The 21626-nt window shown below is 43.6% G+C and overlaps 1 protein-coding gene across 1 annotated transcript in view; it reads left to right on the forward strand.

The window, feature by feature from the left end:
* The window catches only part of LOC311099815 (leucine-rich repeat transmembrane neuronal protein 4-like), a gene marked incomplete at both ends in the record, with an annotated part of 150498 nt that overhangs the window by 112789 nt on the left and 16083 nt on the right, over positions 1-21626 (forward strand). The window lies entirely within an intron of this gene.

The raw sequence follows: 21626 nt of genomic DNA on the forward strand, positions 1-21626 counted from the left end.
ATGGGAATATGCCTTGGCATCAGTCTGATCTGATGTCACCCCAGCTGCCCAGAATACGGTCGAAATACAGCTGCTGCTGTTTCTCCCGCTGCAGCATGGCACAGCTCTCAGGCACTGGGTCACAAGTCCTCCATCCCCTGCATTTCATTAATCTCCCTCACCACCCACCACAATACAATCCTACATGGGTATACAATGAACTGTTGTATGGTCAGCAACCTGAAGAGGGCACCTTTCCCCTGCACTGTACAACAAAGCTGCATATATCTCTGAACTATACTTTCAGTTCAGAAAATAGAATAGAAACATCACAAAGATCATTTTTCTTTTGACAATGGATACATGATAGTGTACAAGTGTACGATGTCTCTCTGTTAAACGACACTTCTATTACAATATTATTTGTCTTGAACTCCCCCCGACAATTTAATGTAATTTGTGAGCCTTTTTAATGGGTCCTTTATCTAATGATTGGGGTTGAAATGAATAAGACATCTCATAGACATTATTAAGATGGACTAGTACTATCAACAACCCGCTGTCATCATCAGAGTCAGACCAATTGCTCCCAGTCTTAAATGAGTCCAGAAAGAGACGTCTGCCCCACAGAGCATCAGTGATAAGAGACACATAGTCAGTACGGCCCAGTTCTGTCTCCAATCCCTCAAACACACTATGTGTTGCTGCTTAATTGACTTGGCCCCAACCGGAATAACTCCTCTGTGTTTCGGCGGCCAAAGCTGCTTGTCAATATCGTAAGTGCGCCTGCGAGACCTCTGGATAGAACAATGTTCTCAGACAATTCCTCCCTGGAGTCTTTATTGTTCCAGGGAGCTGACTCCCAGTCCCAGCGCAGCATAGCCATAGACAGACTAAGGAACATTTGGATGATTAAAGGGATTTGGTGGTGCGCTGTGTCATGTTCCTTTAATCTCAGTCAGATAAAGGATTAGGGGTTTGCCATGTCATACTCCCCTAATCTGCCCGGATGGGATGACGTCTCCATGAGGAGTCCCGGCCCCAACCCGGCCTTGCCCCAACCCCAGACTCGTCGCCCACGCCACCCTCCCAGCAGCCCCTGCTGCCCCCTGAGGAGAGGCAGTGGCAGTTTGACCCAGTCAACCATGTCACACCACAATGGAGGGCCATGAGCTGCCAACTGTCACAGAGCATCTTAATCTAGAGCATTTATCTCAGCCAGCTGCTTGCCGGTGGAAACCAGCCGTGTGCCGGTGGAAACCAGCCGTGTGCCGGTGGAAACCAGCCGTGTGCCGGTGGTAACACAGTGGACTATAATGCACAGATTGTTTTTCTAAAATGACAGAAGAAGGCCTGTGAGGTTTGAATTGATGTATTTGCTCTTGATGTTGATCTCTTGGGAAACACCTACTCTTTCATATGTAAATGAGCACTGGTGTTAAAGACAGTGGGGTTTTATAAGGCCCCAGAAATATGCACCTGGATTTGTCACTTATACCCTTCATTTGCAGAGGATCATGCTGTCTATTTCCCCAGATAATAAGGAGTTTCTTTTGCAGTGTGGGAGGGGTGTGGGGGTGCAATGAGAAACCAAATGGTTGCCTGTCTCATCATAAGCAAGGAAATTAGGATATGGTTGGGCATGGAGAAAGCAGGGGTGTATATACAGTATGCGGGGGAATGACAGATTCTGTATTCCAGGAGCACATACTGTAGAGCCGAAGGGATTTGTCATCCTTACTATCTGACTTAATACACATTCTCACCTGCCATCCGTACCATCATGATTGTCTCACATTACCCTGTGAGATTTGGAATATATGGAAGTTTGGCTATTGCTATAATACTGTTAGGAAAGGTGAAAAGAGAACAAGTGTATTTCTTTGCTTCTTTATTCATGGCCTGGATAGCAGGAATATCAAGAGGTCACTCTGACTCAACACCTGAGAGAAAGTAGACACCTGTCTTTATCTGGCTGTCTTCCTGTGTATAATGAAGAGAAAAAGGGGAAAGGGCCAGAGAGGTACTGGAGATGGGCACCCAGCAATCGTCCTGTCACCCCCCTCAAAAGACCAGACGGCCTGGTGACATCTCAACTGAAATGTCAGGGGAAAAATAATTATCCCGTCCAATTTGTGAGGTAAGTGAACTTTATACTTGCTTTCAATGACAAAGGGGAACGGAAAATCACTGACAGCTCTATGTGGAGATGTTCTTTCTTACCTCCTTGACATGACATTTGTATTCACTGGACCTTGAGGATGCACTCAGCTGAATCAGGGGGAAAAGCGGAAAAGAAACCAGCCTGTGCGAATATCGTTCAGAGAAGTGTGAAATCTATCATTTTAAAACCCAGCTCAAAGGTCTGCTGATAAGCTTCCTGTGTTTTGAGGCAAGATTCTAGTAAAGGACAGCTGTAAATACTCCTGTGAGCGGCTGGAACAGAAAGCTACATTACCTATTTTCTGAACGAACACCCGACCCAGCACACCCCTCTTCCATTACACACGTCTGCAGCACACAGTGTGACATTTACCACAACCAAGCAGGAGGTATGGGGACGCTGAGGGCCCTCGGCACAGAGGGTAGCAAATGAGTGTTGATGAAGGTTACTGCTCTACTGTTAGTCACTGGAATCTATTCTACACAAAACCATCAAGGCACTAGGTGCTGTACAAGCCATCAAGTAACCCAGTACAGCATGTTCTTACACTGTAATACCAGCCTAGCAGGCATGAGGAAGCTGTTGTTCACTAGTGCTATGGTTAAATGGACCTAAAAAACAATGATTTAGTCAATCAAGCGCCAGAATGTTTACCCTAAGTACCTCTCCTTTCATATATACCCCTAAAAGGAGCTGGAATGTAGGCAGCATTGGAGGCTGGTGGGAGGAACTATAGGAGGACGGGCTCATTGTAATGCCTGAAATGGAATCAATGGAACAGAGTGAAATGTGGTTTCCATATGTTTGATGTGTTTGGTACCGTTCCATTAATTCCATTTCAGCCATTACAATGAGCCCGTCCTCCTATAGCTCCTCCCACCAGCCTCCACTGGTATGCAGGCACAAAGAATATGGGATCTAGCGAATGTGTCACCTATTGATGTTTCACTTAATGCCAAATGAAGCCATTAACACCCTTCAAAGGATCTGAAGAAAGAACCTGAAATCCAACACAAGCAATTACTGCTAAGCAGGATAAGGGAGAGAGCGAGACCTCAGAGAGCCTCCACATCTAGCCTGGGAGAGGGGGGAGAGATAGAGAGTGATTGGGTGGTGCGATGCTGTTACGCAGCATTTAAAGCCTTGTCTTTCTGTGGTTGTATTTATAGCTGAGTGGTTCACACTGGAAGGAGGGATCACCTACTAGTTCGATTGCTATCTGACCCCCATTCTGATTACTTGTAGACAGTGGATGGAAGCTGTGATGCTTAGCGTGCAAACAGCTTGAAATGTTGAGATTGTAATTCTCATTTCTTTGCATAAATAGGAAAACAAATGTCAAATCAGTATACATACTGTATGACATTTTGTTTAATTTTAAAAGTAAACATGGGAGTTAAAGCTGCAATATGTAACTTTTTGGGCAACCTGACCAAATTCACATAGAAATGTGTGTTATAGCAAGTACTAGAAGCGGTTTATATGTTCTATGTGTGCTATTTCTATGATTCCCGTTCTTAGGTTTCGTTTTTGCTTCTTTTACTTTCGGTTTTGTACACCAGCTTCAAACAGCTGACAATATAATATTTTTGGTTATGGAAAATATATTTCACAGCGGTTTAGATGGTACAATGATTCTCTAAACTATACTCGCTTGTTTTGTCACATAAACTGAAATTATGCGATCTATTAGAATTTCAGCAACCAGGAAATGGCGGAGTGATCTTTAACACACATCTTTATGACAGAGATTCAAAGTTCACAGCGGGTCCATTTGTTGTAAACGTCCCATTCGTGTTAATCTTCTCCTGTGTCCTCTCTCAGACTCAGCCTTGCTGTATGTCGTTTCCCTGCCCTGCCCCAGGGAGCATGCCCAGTAGCATCACAGCAGTAGCACATTCAGTGTGTTGGATCTGCAGTGCTGGCTCCGGCTGGAGTCCAAGTCTATTTGGGTCTGTGTTATTGCACTGTGTTTTGGGCCCATCCTCAGCTTGATGACAGCAATAGCTGGCTTGTGTTGGAGAGCAGCTACGGTGGCAGCTGCCAGGGCTTATAGCAGGCAGCCTATTCTCTTCAGTCTAATGAGACTCCACAGCCATGTCACCTATCAGCACCAGCTCATCACATAACTATGTGCATAAAACATAAGGTTGCACTATTATATATATATATATATATATATATATATATATATATATATATATATATATATATATATATATATATATATATATATATATATATATATATATATATATCACTATACAAATGGTATGCTGTCCCTCCAACTGAGGCGGAATTATTATGTGCATATATTTTACTAAGAACCGATACTGATGTATCCTATGCATACCGCGAGCACACTCAGGGACGGACTGGGACAAGAATTTGGCCCTGGCATTTTATCCACACCAGCCTACATCACTGCGTGCCGCCAAGCTAATGACTATGGCTTTATTGTAAATGAGTGCCTGTCATATGTGTTCCCCTGAATCAGTGCCTGTCATATGTGTTCCCCTGAATCAGTGCCTGTCATATGTGTTCCCCTGAATCAGTGCCTGTCATATGTGTTCCCCTGAATCAGTGCCTGTCATATGTGTTCCCCTGAATCAGTGCCTGTCATATGTGTTCCCCTGAATCAGTGCCTGTCATATGTGTTCCCCTGAATCAGTGCCTGTCATATGTGTTCCCCTGAATCAACACCCACCCTACAGGAAGTGTTCATTACTATTCCAGACCAACATTTTCCCCATGTGTCACTTGTGCCACTAACTTTTACAGTTGTGTGACACCAGCTCATGATTTGGTCAGACCCAGTAATCATCTCATAAAGTAATTCATAGTGCTTTATTAAAGGTCCAATGCAGCTGTTTTTATCTCAATGTCAAATAATTTCTGGGTATTAATTAAGTATGTTACTGTGATTGTTTTCAATAAAATTGTCAAAAATAGCTTCGTAGCAAATAGCAATTTCTCAAGCAATAATTTTTCTAGGGCAGTCTGGGAGGGGTTTGAGTGTGGAAGGGAAAACTGAAAATTAGCTGTTATTGGCAGAGGGGTTTGGAACTCTCTTTCTTATTGGTCTATTAACTGATTTACTGCATGGTGATGTCACCATGTAAGGCCAAAACTCCCTCCCACCAAAACAGGCTGAAATTTCAGGCAGTCTTTTCAAACAGCTCTTACACTAAAAGGGTATTATCACATTATTATTCCAACCTCATAGTGTGGAAATACACTGAGTGTACATTAACATTAAGAACACCTGCTCTTTCCATGACATAAACTGACCAGGTGATGCTATTTTTTTATTTTACTAGGCAAATCAGTTAAGATCAAATTCTTATTTACAATGACAGCCTACACCGGACGACGCTGGGCCAATTGTGCGCCGCCCTATGGGACTCCCAATCACGGCCGGTTGTGATACAGCCTGGAATCGAACCAGGGGGTCTGTAGTGACGCCTCAAGCACTGAGATGCAGTGCCTTAGACCGCTGCGCCACTCGGGAGCCCAATGATGATCCCTTATTGATGTTAAATCCACTTAGATCAGTGTAGATGCCAGGCGGTTTTTCACGCTCAACACTTTCCCGTGTGTATCAAGAATGGTCCACCACCCAAAGGACATCCAGCCAACTTGACACAACTGTGGGAAGCATTGGAGTCAACATGGGCCAGCATCCCTGTGGAATGCTTTCAACACCTTGTAGTTCATGTCCCGACGAATTGAGGCTGTTCTTAGTGAAAAACGGGTTGCAACTCAATATTCTGAAGGTATTCCTAATGTTTTGTACACTCAGTGTATATATAAAACCCAGGAAAATCATGTTTTTGGGCTGCACTGGACCTTTAAGAAGTATAATCAATAGACTACTAAGGTATTCAAAAAATAAGTTGTTTCATATAACATGTCCAAGCAGGAATGCATAATTCAAGATATTTTGATGTGCAACCTAATCCAGTGATTGTCATGAATTGTCAGTTGACAATTAGACTATAGTTGTTATTTTACTGTCAAAATAGGACTCCAGAATTTCATTTTTTTGTGTTCAATAGAGATGGATTACATACATCTTTATGTGCACTAACTAATATCATTGGCTAATTAATTTGGGGTTCAACACCTGAGGAAGTGGAAACTCAAAACACATTAAATAGATGACTCTCTAAATGTAATTCCCTAAAGCTTTTAGCAACCTATTCATCCAACAGTAAATGTAATGACCTTAAAAGCGTTCCAGTTGTAGGCTTCTACCCATGAGACATATAGGCCTATGCCCTCGCAATGGCCGGTGCGCATTTCGCGCACGCGCCACTCCATATCTCAAAGCCAAATATCTTGTTTGTAGAATAGTTGCTATGGTGCTGAGTATAGAAAGTTCAGAAATTAAACTGATACCTACTGAAAGCTGAGACCATGTGACTATCCTCGTTCCATACTTTTGTGTGCACATTCCTCTGTCCATTTTTTTCAGAAAACCTTTGTATGCTAAATGTAGCATATTATGCTCAGGAAGTTGATTTAGAAGACGCTGTTCCTTATTTTACCTTCAAGTTATTCATGACAAAGACACTCGAGGGACTGTCATGTTACACAGGCTGACATACATGTCAGTAAGCAGTGAGCACTTTGCTTTGCCAAAGCAGATACTGTACATCCCCCTTAAGTTCCCCATAGGTTAACCTGTACATGCAGCAGAGTGTTGAGTTTAGGCATTGTGGGGTTTCGTTTCAACTCTAAGATATTTAGATTGCTTTAGATCGAGACAAACAGTCGTCATGGGCACAGGCTGACGTCGCTATGGAAATGGAGGATAAGTAAGGAGAGGGTTGATGGCAGGTGGGCGGTTGGGGGTGACATCCTGGAGCACGGGGTCCGATGGATGGTGTGACGACGTGATACTCAGATGCAGCTGGGGTTTTCATGAAGTGGCAGTGAAAGCTCAGTGGCACGTCACCGTAACTGGCTTTCAAAGAGTGGAAATGACACTGCCTGTGGGCTGGCAGACACTGAGAGAGAGACTAAGAGAGAGAGAACCACTGTTGAGCATCAGCCTATGTTAGTCTCAAACAGAGAGGAAAGGCTGGTTAGTAATGCAGTCATTTCAGTTCCTCCCAACTAAAATCAAGCTGAAAGAAAACCAATGAACGCTCACTTGACAGCCCATGTCATTGGTCCTAGCTGGCAAAGCAAGCTTTGTTTATGTTTCATAGCATGATACAGATATCAGTATCAAAGCAACATACACAAAGGAAACTGTTTGCAGCATCTAACTTTCCGCTCGAAGCAGAATGATATTGTTCTGTTATTGTTCTCCCCATAGCCTTTAGCAGAGCGCTAGTTTCAGCTCCCGTCTCTTACTGCTGAGTGAGTTCTGCAGCCACAGAGCTCTTGGCTTCACAGATTCTTTGGGCACAGACTTCTCTGATTAGGCCTGCACCCTGAGTCACAGTTAAATTAAAATGATTATAGAGTTAACTTTGAAAAACGTCCGGAGAAGCCATTCAATTATGCACCAATCAGCCAAAAGGAGCCCTGCTTTTAGCCCAGCTGATTTGTATCCCACTAGCAGGAAGTGGAGAGGCCAGTAGACACACACCCCCTCCATCCAACAAAGAGTTTATCCAACTTAAATAGTTTCCCTGCTTCTCTGGCATTGCTATTGTTAGTGTGGATGGTTTAGGGCATCTTACAGTACACCAGTACAAGGTCATTTTTGTTTGTACACAAAAACACAGCAAACTACTCAGAAGATGTAGGATCTTAATGGTGATATTATGTTGGCTGAAACCTGTCTCTCTGATGTTTATAGGAATAAATAGGTACAGCTACCTGTGGTGACAAATCATAGCTAATCTGCTAGGAAATATCACAGCACTCTCCTAGATACAGTACGTGTACCAACAGTGGCTAGAAGCAGTGGTTAGAAGGAGAAAGTACTTCCTATAATAGGCCTAGTGTGACACACAGGAACAGTTGTGTCCTTTCAGACATCTGACTTGCTGTGAATAAACACACTGATAATGATGCCTGCCCCTGTGAGCCTTCCTTAATGACTCCAAATAGGTTCCAACAGCCACAAAGGAGATACATCAACTTAGCATAATGGAAGTAAAAGACAGCTTTAGCTGCACATGAGGAGCAGGACAACAAGAGACAATTTCTGAGAGCTATAATGAGAAAACATGCATTTAATATTTTCTCTTCTCCTCATACTCTCCAGCTAAAGTTCCTAATGCGTGTGCTGCATGCTGATTTTAGTTTCACTGTCCAGTCACTTGCAATTCAGTGACATAAAATGTCATGATGTCTTTTTGACATTTATTATGTAATGTTTACGACAATATATTATGGTACTGTTATGACGTATAGTTCAGGTAAAGTGTTACCGGTTTTATAGCTAAGCAGCCTCCCTGTGAGAGTTTTGAACCAGCTATTGTCAGTCGAGGCCTCTTTCCATTTGTCAGTACCACTAATCCAGTAACAGGTAGTGTGATGTTCACAGTGTAATGACATATTCAGATCACTTACAGTACCAGTCAAAAGTTTGGACACACCTACTCATTCCAGTGTTTCTATTTTCTACATTGTAGAATAATAGTGAAGACATCAAAACTATGAAAGAACACTTATGGAATCAAGTGTTAAACAAATCAAAATATATTTTATATTTGAGATTCTTCAAAGTAGCCACCCTTTGCCTTGATGACCGCTTTGCACACTCTTGGCATTCTCTCAACCAGCTTCATGAGGTAGTCACCTGGAATGCATTTCAATTAAAAGGTGTGCCTTGTTAAAAGTTAATTTGTGGAATTTCTTTCCTTCTTAATACGTTTGAGCCAATCAGTTGTGTTTGTCACGACTTCCGCAGGGGCTGCCTCACCTCCTTGTTCGTGCAGGCTTCGGCGTTCGTCGTCTGCCACTGCCGCTCCATTATTCATCATTCCATTTGTCTTGTCTTGTCAATCACACACGCCTGGTTCGTATCCCCTCATTAGTCTGTGTATAAGTGTTCCCTCTGCCCCCCTTGTCCTTGTGGGTGATTGTTTATTTGTGAGAGTAGTGTAGCTCGGTGGAGCTACTCGTACCTTGTTATTGCCGGGGTAGATATTTCCCCTGTGCCTGTTATTGTTGGAGCTACCGTTACCTTGTATTGCCAGGGTAGATTTTCCCCTGTGCCTGTTTCGTTTGTCGCTATTCCAGTGCTATTTGTGTACGACGGAATAAACTCTGCATTCGGTGATTACCCTCCTGCGCCTGACTCCTTCTATCACACTCATCACAGTGTTGTGACAATGTAGGGGGGTAGGGGGGTATAATCTCACTGCAACTCCCCTCCAAGTCTCCGACCACTACTTTGTATCCTTTTCTCTCTCGCTCTCCTCCAACACTACTCACTCTGCCCCTACTCCGATGGTAATGTGCCATCGCAACCTTCGCGCTCTCTCTCCCGCTACTCTCTCCTCTTCCATCCTATCATCTCTTCCCTCTGCTAAATCCTTCTCCCTCCGATCTCCTGATTCTGCCTCCTCAACCCTCCTCTCCTCCCTTTCTGCATCTTTTGACTCTCTATGTCCCCTATCCTCCCGGCCGGCTCGGTCCTCCCCTCCTGCTCCGTGGCTTGGGGGGGAGGACCGAGCCGGCCGGGAGGATAGGGGACATAGAGAGTCAAAAGATGAACTGATTGCAAGGTCACAGAAGAGGGCTCCGGGCAGCCGAGCGGAAATGGAGGAAAACTAGACTCCCTGCGGACCTGTCATCTTTTCACTCCCTCCTCTCTACATTCTCTTCCTCTGTTTCCGCAGCTAAAGCCACTTTCTACCACTCTAAATTTCAAGCCTCTGCCTCTAACCCTAGGAAGCCCTTTGCCACCTTCTCCTCCCTGCTGAATCCCCCTCCTCCTCCCCCTCCCTCATCCCTCTCTGTGGACGACTTTGTCAACCATTTTGAAAAGAAGATTGACGACATCCGATCCTCATTTATTAAGTCAAATGACACCGCTAGTCCTGCTCACACTGCCCTACCCTATGCTTTGACTTCTTTCTCCCCTCTCTCTCCAGCGTGCCGTCTCTAGCCAACTCTCCTGCTATCTCTCTCAGAATGACCTTCTTGATCCAAACCAGTCAGGTTTCAAGACTGGTCATTCAACTGAGACTGCTCTTCTCTGTGTCACGGAGGCTCTCTGCACTGCTAAAGCTAACTCTCTCTCCTCTGCTCTTATCCTTCTAGACCTATCCGCTGCCTTTGATACTGTGAACCATCAGATCCTCCTCTCCACCCTCTCCGAGTTGTGCATCTCCGACGCTGCTCACTCTTGGATTGTGTCCTACCTGACAGGTCGCTCCTACCAGGTGGTGTGGCGAGAATCTATCTCCTCACCACGTGCTCTCACCACTGGTGTCCCCCAGGGATCAGTTCTAGGCCCTCTCCTATTCTCTCTATACACCAAGTCACTTGGCTCTGTCATATCCTCACATGGTCTCTCCTATCATTGCTACGCAGACGACACACAATTAATTTTCTCCTTTTCCCCTTCTGATAACCAGGTGGCGAATCGCATCTCTGTATGTCTGGCAGACATATCAGTGTGGATGTCAGATTACCACCTCAAGCTGAACCTCGGCAAGACAGAGTTGCTCTTCCTCCCGGGGAAGGACTGCCCGCTGCATGATCTTACCATCACGGTTGACAACTCCATTGTGTCCTCCTCCCAGAGTGCAAAGAACCTTGGCGTAACCCTGGACAATACCCTGTTGTTCTCCGCTAACATCAAAGCGGTGACCCGATCCTGCAGGTTCATGCTCTACAACATTCGCAGAGTACGACCCTACCTTACACAGAAAGCGGCACAGGTCCTAATCCAGGCAATTGTCATCTCCCGTCTGGATTACTGCAACTCGCTGTTGGCTGGGCTCCCTGCCTGTGCCATTAAACCCCTTCAATTTATCCAGAACGCTGCAGCCCGTCTGGTGTTCAACCTTCCCAAGTTCTCTCATGTCACCCCGCTCCTCCGCACACTCCACTGGCTTCCAGTTGAGGCTTGAATCTACTACAAGACCATGGTGCTTGCCTACGGAGCTGTGAGGGGAACGGCACCTCCTTACCTTCAGGCTCTGATCAGACCCTACACCCAAACCAGGGCACTACGTTCATCCACCTCTGGCCTGCTAGCTCCCCTACCTCTACGGAAGCACAGTTCCCGCTCAGCCCAGTCAAAGCTATTCGCTGCTCTGGCACCCCAATGGTGGAACAAGCTCCCCCACGACGCCAGGACAGCGGAGTCACTGACCACCTTCCGGAGACACTTGAAACCCCACCTCTTTAAGGAATACCTGGAATAGTATAAAAGTAATCCTTCTTCCCCCACCCCCCATAAAAAAATAATAATAATAAAAAAAGTGGTTGTCCCACTTTCTATCATAAGTTGAATGCACCAATTTGTAAGTCGCTCTGGAGCGTCTGCTAAATGATGTAAATGTAAATGTATACAGAAGATAGCCCTATTTGGTAAAAGACCAAGTCCATAATATGGCAAGAACAGCTCAAATAAGCAAAGAGAAATGACAGTCCATCATTACTTGAAGAAATGAAGGTCAGTCAATCCGGAAAATTTCAAGAACTTTGAAAGTTTCTTAATGTGCAGTCGCAAAAACCATCAAGCGCTATGATGAAAATGCCTCTCATGAGGACCGCCACAGGAAAGGAAGACCCAGAGTTACCTCTGCTGCAGAGGATAAGTTCATTAGAGTTACCAGCCTCAAATTGCAGCCCAAATAAGTGCTTCACAGAGTTCAAGTAACAGACACATCTCAACATCAACTGTTCAGAGGAGACTGCGTAAATCAGGCCTTCATGGTCGAATTGCTGCAAAGAAACCACTACTAAAGGACACCAATAACAAGAAGGGACTTGCTTGGGCCAAGAAATACGAGCGATGGACATTAGACAGGTGGAAACTGTCCTTTGGTCTGATGAGTCCAAATATGAGATTTTTGGTTCCAACCGCCGTGTCTTTGTGAGATGCAGAGTAGGTGAACGGATGATCTCCGAATGTCTGGTTCCCATAGTGAAGGTGTGGGGGTGCTTTGCTGGTGACACTGTCTGTGATTTATTTAGAATTCAAGGCACACTTAACCAGCATGGCTACCACAGCATTCTGCAGCGATACGCCATCCCATCTGGTTTGTGCTTAGTGGGACTATAATTTGTTTTTCAACAGGACAATGACCCAACACACCTCTAGGCTGTGTAAGGGCTATTTGACCAAGAAGGAGAGTAATGGAGTGCTGCATCAGATGACCTGACCTCCACAATCACCCGATCTCAACCCAATTGAGATGGTTTGGGGTGAGTTGGACCGCAGAGTGGAGGAAAAGCAGCCAATAAGTGCTCAGCATATGTGGGAACTCCTTCAAGACTGTTGGAAAAGCATTCCAGGTGAAGCTGGTTGAGAGAATGCCAAGAGTGTGCAAAGCTGTCATCAAGGCAATGGGGTGGCTACTTTGAAAAATCTAAAATCTGCTTTGATTTGTTTAACACTTTTTTGGTTACTACATGATTCCATATCTGTTATTTCATAGTTTTGATGTCTTCACTATTATTCTACAATGTAGGAAATAGTAAAAATAAAGTAAAACCCTTCAATGAGTAGGTGTGTCCAAAGTTTTGACTGGTACTGTATATCGGGGATCATGCAGTACTGTGATTCTGGGCTTCCTTTGATATCAGCCGTATCTTATTATACTGGACGAAAATATAAATGCAACATGCATCAGGCTGTTGTTTGTGGCCTGTGGAATGTTGTCCCTCTCCTCTTCAATGACAGTGTGAAGTTGCTGGATATTTGTTGGAACTGGAACCAGCTGTCGTACACGTCGATCCAGAGCATCACAAACATGTTCAATGGGTGACATGTCTGGTGAGTATGCAGGCCATGAAAGAACTGAGACATTTTCAGCTTCCAGGAATTGTGTAAAGATCCTTGCGACATGGGGCCGAGCATTATTATGCTGAAAAATGAGGTGATGGCGGCGGATGAATGGCACAACAATGGGCCTCAGGATCTTGTCAAAGTATCTCTGTGCATTCAAATTGCCATCAATCAAATGCAAATGTGTTCGTTGTCTATGGCTTATACCTGCCCATACCATAACCCCACCGCCACCATGGGGCACTCTGTTCACAACGTTGACATCAGGCGGCTTATGTCAGCTTCAGCTTCTTGATATGCCACACCTGTCAAATGGATGGATTATCTTGGCAAAGGAGAAATGGTCACTAACAGGGATATTAACACATTTGTGCACAAAATTGGAGAGAAATAAGCTTATTGTGCATATGGAAAATGTATAGGATATTTTATTTCAGCTCATGAAACATGGGGTCACCACTTTACATATTGTGTTTATGTTTTTGTTCGGTGCATATAGACGGTACTGCTTGGGTTACCTCAAGGCTGTCATTAGCTCCTCAGTCAGGCTGCCTGAGCTATCACAGACACCAGGAAACAGCAATTACCTCAGGAAGAGACGGCAACAGGGGAGAACCACTGACCCTCTTTTAAGTCTTAACTGAAAGTGAATAAATGTACTGTATGTGCTACATGATTGAAGGGGAGAAGTGAGGCTAAGAGTAGCAGTGCTGTATTGCTCTCCTTCTCCTCCTCCACAGAGTATGCTCTATGTTTTGAGTATTACCTGATTGATGTAGAGTCAGAATAGTCTGAATCAGGATCAGCCCACTGTTAATCCTGTAGCTATACATTATCACATCAGAGAACATCAAACAGGCCTATTACTCTTGGCTGTGGTAAGGACGATGGAACTACAGATGTACCTCAGCCTCAATAACTGCATAGTCATTGATCTGACACAGACAGTACAGTACTATACTGTACAGGCTATGGACTTGGTAAGAGATGCTGTCAGTCAGATGTGTAGGTTTTGCTGATCAGAATTGTGTGTAAAAGAGATCTCCAATCTTAAAGGTCTCCAATGTCTCAACTTTCAGAATAATTCGGATCTTCGGATTTTAGATATTTGAAGATTTCCTAGTCCTAATCTGCATATGCCAATATTCACTTAATCCGATCTTGTATTCCCTTTATTCATAACCTATTCTGGGATGGGGTGGAATTTGTTGGTGCGTGTTGCTATACAGCCAGCAAGTTTGTTATTGGCAACAAGGCCATTCATTATAGGTATGTGAAAACATCTTTGTGAGTATGTGCCTGTGTGTGTGTTTGATATGTCTGTTGTTATGTCCAGCACAAGCATGTGTCTTTACTGTTGTGAGCAAGTATTACGTACAGTGCCTTCAGAAAGTATTCATACCCCTTGACTTATTCCACATTTTGTTGTGTTACAGCCTCAAAATGGATTAAATAGATTTTTTTCCTCAGATATCTACACACAATACCCCATAATGAAAACATGTTGTTCAAAATTTTTGGAAATGTATTGAAAATTAAATACAGAAATATCTGTATTTACACCCCTTTGCTATGACACTCTAAATTGAGCTCAAGTGCATCCAATTTCCATTGATCATCCTTGAGATGTCACTACTACTTGATTGGATTCAATTGTTTGGACGTGATTTAGAAAGAAACACATCTGACTATAAGGTCCCACAGTTGTCAGAGCAGAAACTAAACCATGGAACTGTCCGTAGATTACCAAGATCACCGATAATTGTGATGAGGCATATATCTGGGGAAGGGTATAAAACAATTATTAGAGTGTTAAAGTTTCCAAGAGCACAGTGGTCTCCATCATTGGGCTACCGAGTGGCGCAGCGGTCTAAGGCACTGCATCTCAGTGTTTGAGGCGTCACTACAGACCCCCTGGTTCGATTCCAGGCTGTATCACAACCGGCCGTGATTGGGAATCCCATAGGGCGGCGCACATGGCCCAGCGTCGTCCGGGTTTGGCCGGTGTAGGCCGTCATTGTAAATAAGAATGTGTTCTTAACTGACTTGCCTAGTTAAATAAAGGTTAAAAAAAATACAAAGATTTGGGAAATGGAAAAAGTAAGGAACTACCCAGACTCTGCCTAGAGCTGAGCAACCAGGCAAGAAGGACCTTGGTCAGGGAGGTGACCAAGAACCCAATGACCACTCTGACAGAACTACAGAGTTCCTTGGCTGAGATGGGAGAACCTTCCAGGACACCAGTCTCTACAGCACTTCACCAATCTGGGCTTTATAGGAGAGTGGCCAGACGGAAGCCACTCCTGAGAAAAATGCACATGACAGCACGCCTGGAGCTGGCAGTCTGCCTAGAGCTGTCCGTCTGAACAGACTGAGCAACCGCGCAAGAAGGACCTTGGTCAGGGAGGTGACCAAGAACCCAAGGACCACTCTGACAGAACTACAGAGTTCCTTGGCTGAGATGGGAGAACCTATCAGGACACCAGTCTCTACAGCATATAACCAATCTGGGCTTTATAGGAGAGTGGCCAGACGGAAGCCACTCCTGAGAAAAAGGCACATGAAAGCACGCCTGGAGTTTGCAAAAAGGTACGTGAAAGACTCTGAGATCATAAGGCTAAATATTCTGTGGTCTGATGAGTAGAGCTGTGGCGGTCATGACATTTTGTCAGCCGGTGATTGTCAAGCAAATAACTGCCGGTCTCACGGTAATTGACCGTTAATTAACATAAACATGTTTAGCATCTACTGGCTCCCATGCATAGCCTACAAGCCACTGATGCAGACCTTTGGAACATCTACATTTTAAAAAGTATAATAAATCAATTTAATATAGCCTACACCATCACAATAAACCCATTAATTATTTTAGACAATTTTAAAGAAACATGATGTGAAGAAAATGTAGTCTATTTCAGAAGAACAGAATAGCATACTCTGAGTTGTCCTTATGTTAGGCCCTGAGGCTGTGGGCTATGCTAGTTATTTTAGCAGACAAGATTTGCTTAGAATTCCGTGGCAATATTTAAAAAAATATTTTATTGTATGAAGAATACAATTGAACATAGCTTAATAAAATTGAAAGGATATTTTCTCCAAAAGATTTCCAAGGAAGTGCGCACATGCGGCTATTCTGTGTTGAGCGGTTAACAAAGAAACAGGTCCTCCTATATGCTTAATTTAGAGTTATTTATGCAACTTTAGTTGTGATACAAACGTTGGGCTATTTGTTTAGATTATTAATACATTCCAAGGCTGCATGATGGGACTCTAATGATGATTTGAAGTCGCAAGCTGCACACACTTCATCAGTCTCTCATTCACAATTTCACAAGCACTTGATAATATTCTCACCAGGCCTTGAATTTCCCGGCATCCCCCTTGTGTGGCTGTAATGCCCCCTAAAAATCCATGCCTTTTGCAGCCAAAGTGGCCGTTGTGCCCTTCGGTTTAATATAATAATTATAATTCCCTTCTCCCGGCTGCCGTGCTCCGAAGCACCTCTCACTCACATGGCTCTCTCAGATGTAGCCAATGCCCATCATGTGATCGGGTCCTTCTCACAGGCATTTCAGCTAACAAGTAAGCTACTAATGAATGAAGACAGATAGATGTTAGAACTGTCCACATTTAGCCTACTTTTTGTCTGCCAATAAGATGAGTAGGCCTTACGAACAGCAAAGGCACTAGCCTGTCAATCTATATCCCCCATAGTACAAAAGTTGACCTATTCTATAAATATTCCAAACATACTCTGGGACAGCGATAGATCCCAAATAAATCCAACCACTCGCATCAAAAACACTTTTAAAAGCAATGAGCCTCATGCAACTGATCAGAACGTTTAGCTTAAAATGTTGATAAACTATTAGGCTATTTCTTCACCTTATAAGCGTAGCAATGCGCACACGGCAGTAGGCTATAAACGCGAATGTTCCAAAATGCAATCAATTAGCGGGAAAACACTGTTCTCAAAATTGATGGCAAATGCGATTATGCATGTAATTAATTTTGATGATGAAGATTATCTTCCCCAAACATGAAACTCACGCGCAGCCTATGTATGCCAGTTAGGCGCAGCGGTCTAAGGCACTGCATCTCAGTGCTTGAGGCGTCACTACAGACCCCCTGGTTCGATTCCAGGCTGTATCACAACCGGCCGTGATTGGGAGTCCCATAGGGCAACGCACAATTGGCCCAGCGTCGTCCGGGTTTGGCCGGTGTAGGCCGTCATTGTAAATAAGAATTTGTTCTTAACTGACTTGCCTAGTTAAATAAAGGTTAAATAAAAAATAAATTTTAAAAAAGGCTCTACACCGGTTATAAAGCAGATTAATGTGCTTAATTTTAAGAAGTTATTTGGCCATTTTAGTTGTGATACAAACCTTATCAGAACATGCTAGGTGGGCTATGATTTGAAAAAGTTGCCCAAAAAAGCCATGCGCGTTTCTTGCCTTACTGCACCAGCTGGTCATCATTCACAAGTGATAATACATCATCCACAAGTGATGGGCTAATATTGTCACCCATCAGGCAATTCTTAATTTAATGTTGTCTTTACATATACTAAATATTATATGTGTGAAATTAGTTTTGATTTAGAATGGACCATTATCATGCACCTGTCTCGGAACAGGGGCATGGGAAAAAAAAGACATACCATCTATGCACTTAAATAGCGAATGGAGAACGCTTTTCCCATGGTTGATTTTCATGCCAGCCAGGTAGGCTATACTCCTGTTGTAAAGCGAAGCAATGTGCTTAATATTAGTTAAGTTGATAAATAAATATAGTAGGCCTAGCCTATAGAAAGCTGATGGGATCCTTCTTTTTTTAAGAGGCCATAAAAACTATGTTTTCTCACGCAATTGCATAGCCTATAGAAATGTTGCACAACATGAGCTCATGGGCTCTCATGAAGTGTTTGATTAGATTTTCGATTACATTTACATTGATGCCAGAGTGATTAGAGGGACAATAGAGTGTTGAGTACCAGGCAGTTAGCAAGTTTGGTAGGCTACTAATGACCATCAGCAGCATCAGAGCTTGGAGAAGCCTAATTACCATGACTAAACGGTCATGTGGAATTTGACTGCTGTCATGACTGCCGGTGTGGCGGTGATACGGTCACCGTAACAGCCCTACTGATGAGACAAAAATGTAACTTTTCTGCCATAATGCAAATCGCTGTCTGGAGAAAACCAGGCACAGCTCATCACCTGTTTAACACCATCCCTACCGTGAAGCATGGTGGTGGCAGCATCATGCTATGGGGATGCTTTTCAGCAGCAAGGACTGGCAGACCGGTAAGGATAGGGGAAACAAGGAATGGAGCCAAATGCAGGCAAATCCTTGATGAGAACATGCTTCAGAGTGCAAACAACCTTAGACTGGGGTGAAGATTTACGTTCCAACAGGACAATGACCCCAAGCATACAGCCAAAGCAATGCTGGAATGGCTTCAGAACAAGAATGTGAAAGTCCTTGAATGGCCCAGCTAAAGCCCATATTTGAATCCCATTGACAATCTGTGGAAAGACTTGGAGATTGCTGTTCACCACCACTCCCCATCTAACTTAGCAGAGCTTGAGAAAATCTGCAAGGAAGAATGAGAGAAAATCCCCAAATCCAGATGTGCAAAGCTGATACAGACATACTCAAGACGACTCAAAGCTGTAATCTCCGCCAAAGGTGCTTCTATAAAGTAGAAGGCTGTTTTAATAACCATTTGCAGAGAAGGCATCTAACCAGGTTTAGTGCACAAACACTGATCTTGTCACTCAGTATTTGCATGTGGCTCTGTGCATGTTCTGTTTTTGTTATCTTTGTGCACGTTTCAAGAGAGAGAGAGAGAGAGAGAGAGAGAGAGAGAGAGAGAGAGAGAGAGAGAGAGAGAGAGAGAGAGAGAGAGAGAGAGAGAGAGAGAGAGAGAGAGACTAAAAGTAATTGTAAGGAAAAGCTTTATATGGGTGGCAGCTGTGCCATTTCCATCTGCTACATTGTGGTATCAAGGTCTAGGGATGTTTCCCAGTTTTTTCACTAATTACCTGGCCCTACACTGGCTGAATAGAGCCTAACTCTTCCTGCCAGCAGTCCTAACCTGTATACATCACCTCTGATTGATATTCAGTGCTATGATGCACCAGCCTCAGAGCTGCTGCCTGGTCAAGGTTTCTCAGTGAAAGGTTATCTTTAATTGTGAAGGGTGATCACGATGTAAGCTGCGTGTATGCAAACAACATGTCTCTTTAGGGACTGTTTGTAACTAACTGGGTTATTGTTCCCCCGTTACTTTAGCCCCCATGGTTAATTATTTTTGCAGATGAAAACATACGCCCCCTCATTAATTCCGCACTACACAATCTATCATAATTACAGCCAAATACATTGTTGTTATCGCTTTCATTTAAATTAGTGGCTGTGATGCTCACTCATAAGAACACCCAGTATCAAGCATGCACACAAACACACTCACACACACTCAAACACACACTCACACACACTCAAACACACTCAAACACACACATATACGCGCCTAGACTATACCACACACACATACTGTACATGCGCACACACACACACACACACACACACAATCAAATAAGCTACCCAGCGTTGCACCGAGGCTGCTTCTCACACTGCGGTACCTTCTCGCTAATGCAATCACACAGAGAGTGGTGGGTGAGGAGAGAGGAGCGGCATTACACCAAACTAATTACAGCCTGGCATTTCAGAGCAAACTCCCCTTCTCATCAGTGTAAGCCCTAAACGAAATTATGTTCATCCAGGAAATCAACTTTATGAGTAAAAACACTGTTGAATCTGCTGCACCTGCATTATACAGTATGTATACCTCCCTTCGTCTGGTACCTACCAGCAAAAGCACCCAATGCTTTTACTGTCTAAGAGCGACATGGCCGAGGAGTCATGGGGAAATTGAGTGAACTCAAAGTGCTGCCTGTCTTTTAAGATGCATCTTTTAAATCATTTTTGTTCATATTACCTTCGGAGAAAGGACATGTAATGAATACAAGTGTCTCAGAGAGTGGGAGACAGGAAGAGACAGGGACGGAGAAAGCTAGCTACGGTAAAGGTATATATTGGGCTGGCCGTCACCCAGGTCGTCCTGACATGTCTTATTAGTCAGGTCTTTAAAGCCTGGGTCTGGGTACATCAGGCACACTCCTTCCCAATATCTCTGATTAAAGTAAGTCAGATGCAGCCCAGCATAGAGCCAAGTCTGGCCACACAGCGCTTACTTTGGGCTGCGCTCATCACTCAGACACACAGCTAATGGTGCTCCTGGACAGAGCACCCAGGGAGAAGGCCATTTTAGGCCTACTGAAAAGTGAAAACTGGAAAGTTTCAATTCACAAAGAACTGCAGAAAAATATGAAAATAATTATATCTCTTTGACACAAAAAGCACCTCACAGTAACTTCCTAGATACCATTTTTCAATGTATCTTAGTGCATTGCCACCGACACATGCACCTGTTTCAGAGTGGAGGTTTTAGCTTTTGCTGTTAGTGTTTGCATCAGAGTCAGACTATGTAGAAAACAGCATTTTACTCCTTATTACAGTATGTGAAAGATGTGTTGACAGCCTCTGGTCATCATATCATTAGCATGATGAACTATAGATTACTCACTCTACAAGGTATAGCCCCATGCTGTAGTGATGGGAAGTTTGGCTCTTTTTACTGACTCTGATCTTTTCTGTACTCATTCATTCAAAATAACAAATCTTTTGACTAATTTTGTTCATTTGAGTCAGTAATGCACGCAGGACCCCCTACCGGCGAACGATGAACAGAACATTTGAAAGAGTCGTCATGTTTCTACAAACCTCTAGTTCACATGTCGTTCACCATAAGGGGCTTATTGGAGCTGTCATTTGTGACTGAGACTTGTAAAAGTGTGGATTAAACAATGTACATTTGTCGATTGCTAGGCATACAAATAAGATTATTTCTTGAAACACTTGAAAAGTGGTCCAGTTGTGTCCACAACCGGACTAGATTGTGAACTACTCTTGGCAGAATGCATTGCTTGACTGCCTTGAGGGTGATAAGCATAATACATCTGCGAAATGCAGCTCCCCAAATGATTTGTTTGCGAGTTTGAGTTTGTTGAGCAGAGGCTGTGTATGTTTTGGTTCTACAAAGTTGTGTCCATCATGACATCCAATAATAAATTAATTGCAGTCATTCTTGCACCATGCAATCAATTATCAGTTCTAAACATACACAAAATAAAAAAATAAAAATATGCACGCATGACTGTAAGTCGCTTTGGATAAAAGTGTCTGCTAAATGGCATATTATTTTATTTATTATAAACATGTATTCTTCTTCTCTATGCTGTCTGCCTGCAGCATGATCTATTTTCCTGCGTACATTTATGACAGACAGTTCTAGGTCGGAGCACGTCTCTGGGGCCACTGATCCAGAGGAGCGTGTATCAATCCTGCTGTAGGACTAATTGCGGCCAGCAGGTCAAACAAACAGCTAAAATGATCAAGTCACGCAAAAAAACGATTATGAAAGAA

Source organism: Coregonus lavaretus, assembly GCF_964263955.1.
Source record: "Coregonus lavaretus genome assembly, chromosome: 24".
Taxonomy (NCBI): Eukaryota; Metazoa; Chordata; class Actinopteri; order Salmoniformes; family Salmonidae; genus Coregonus; species Coregonus lavaretus.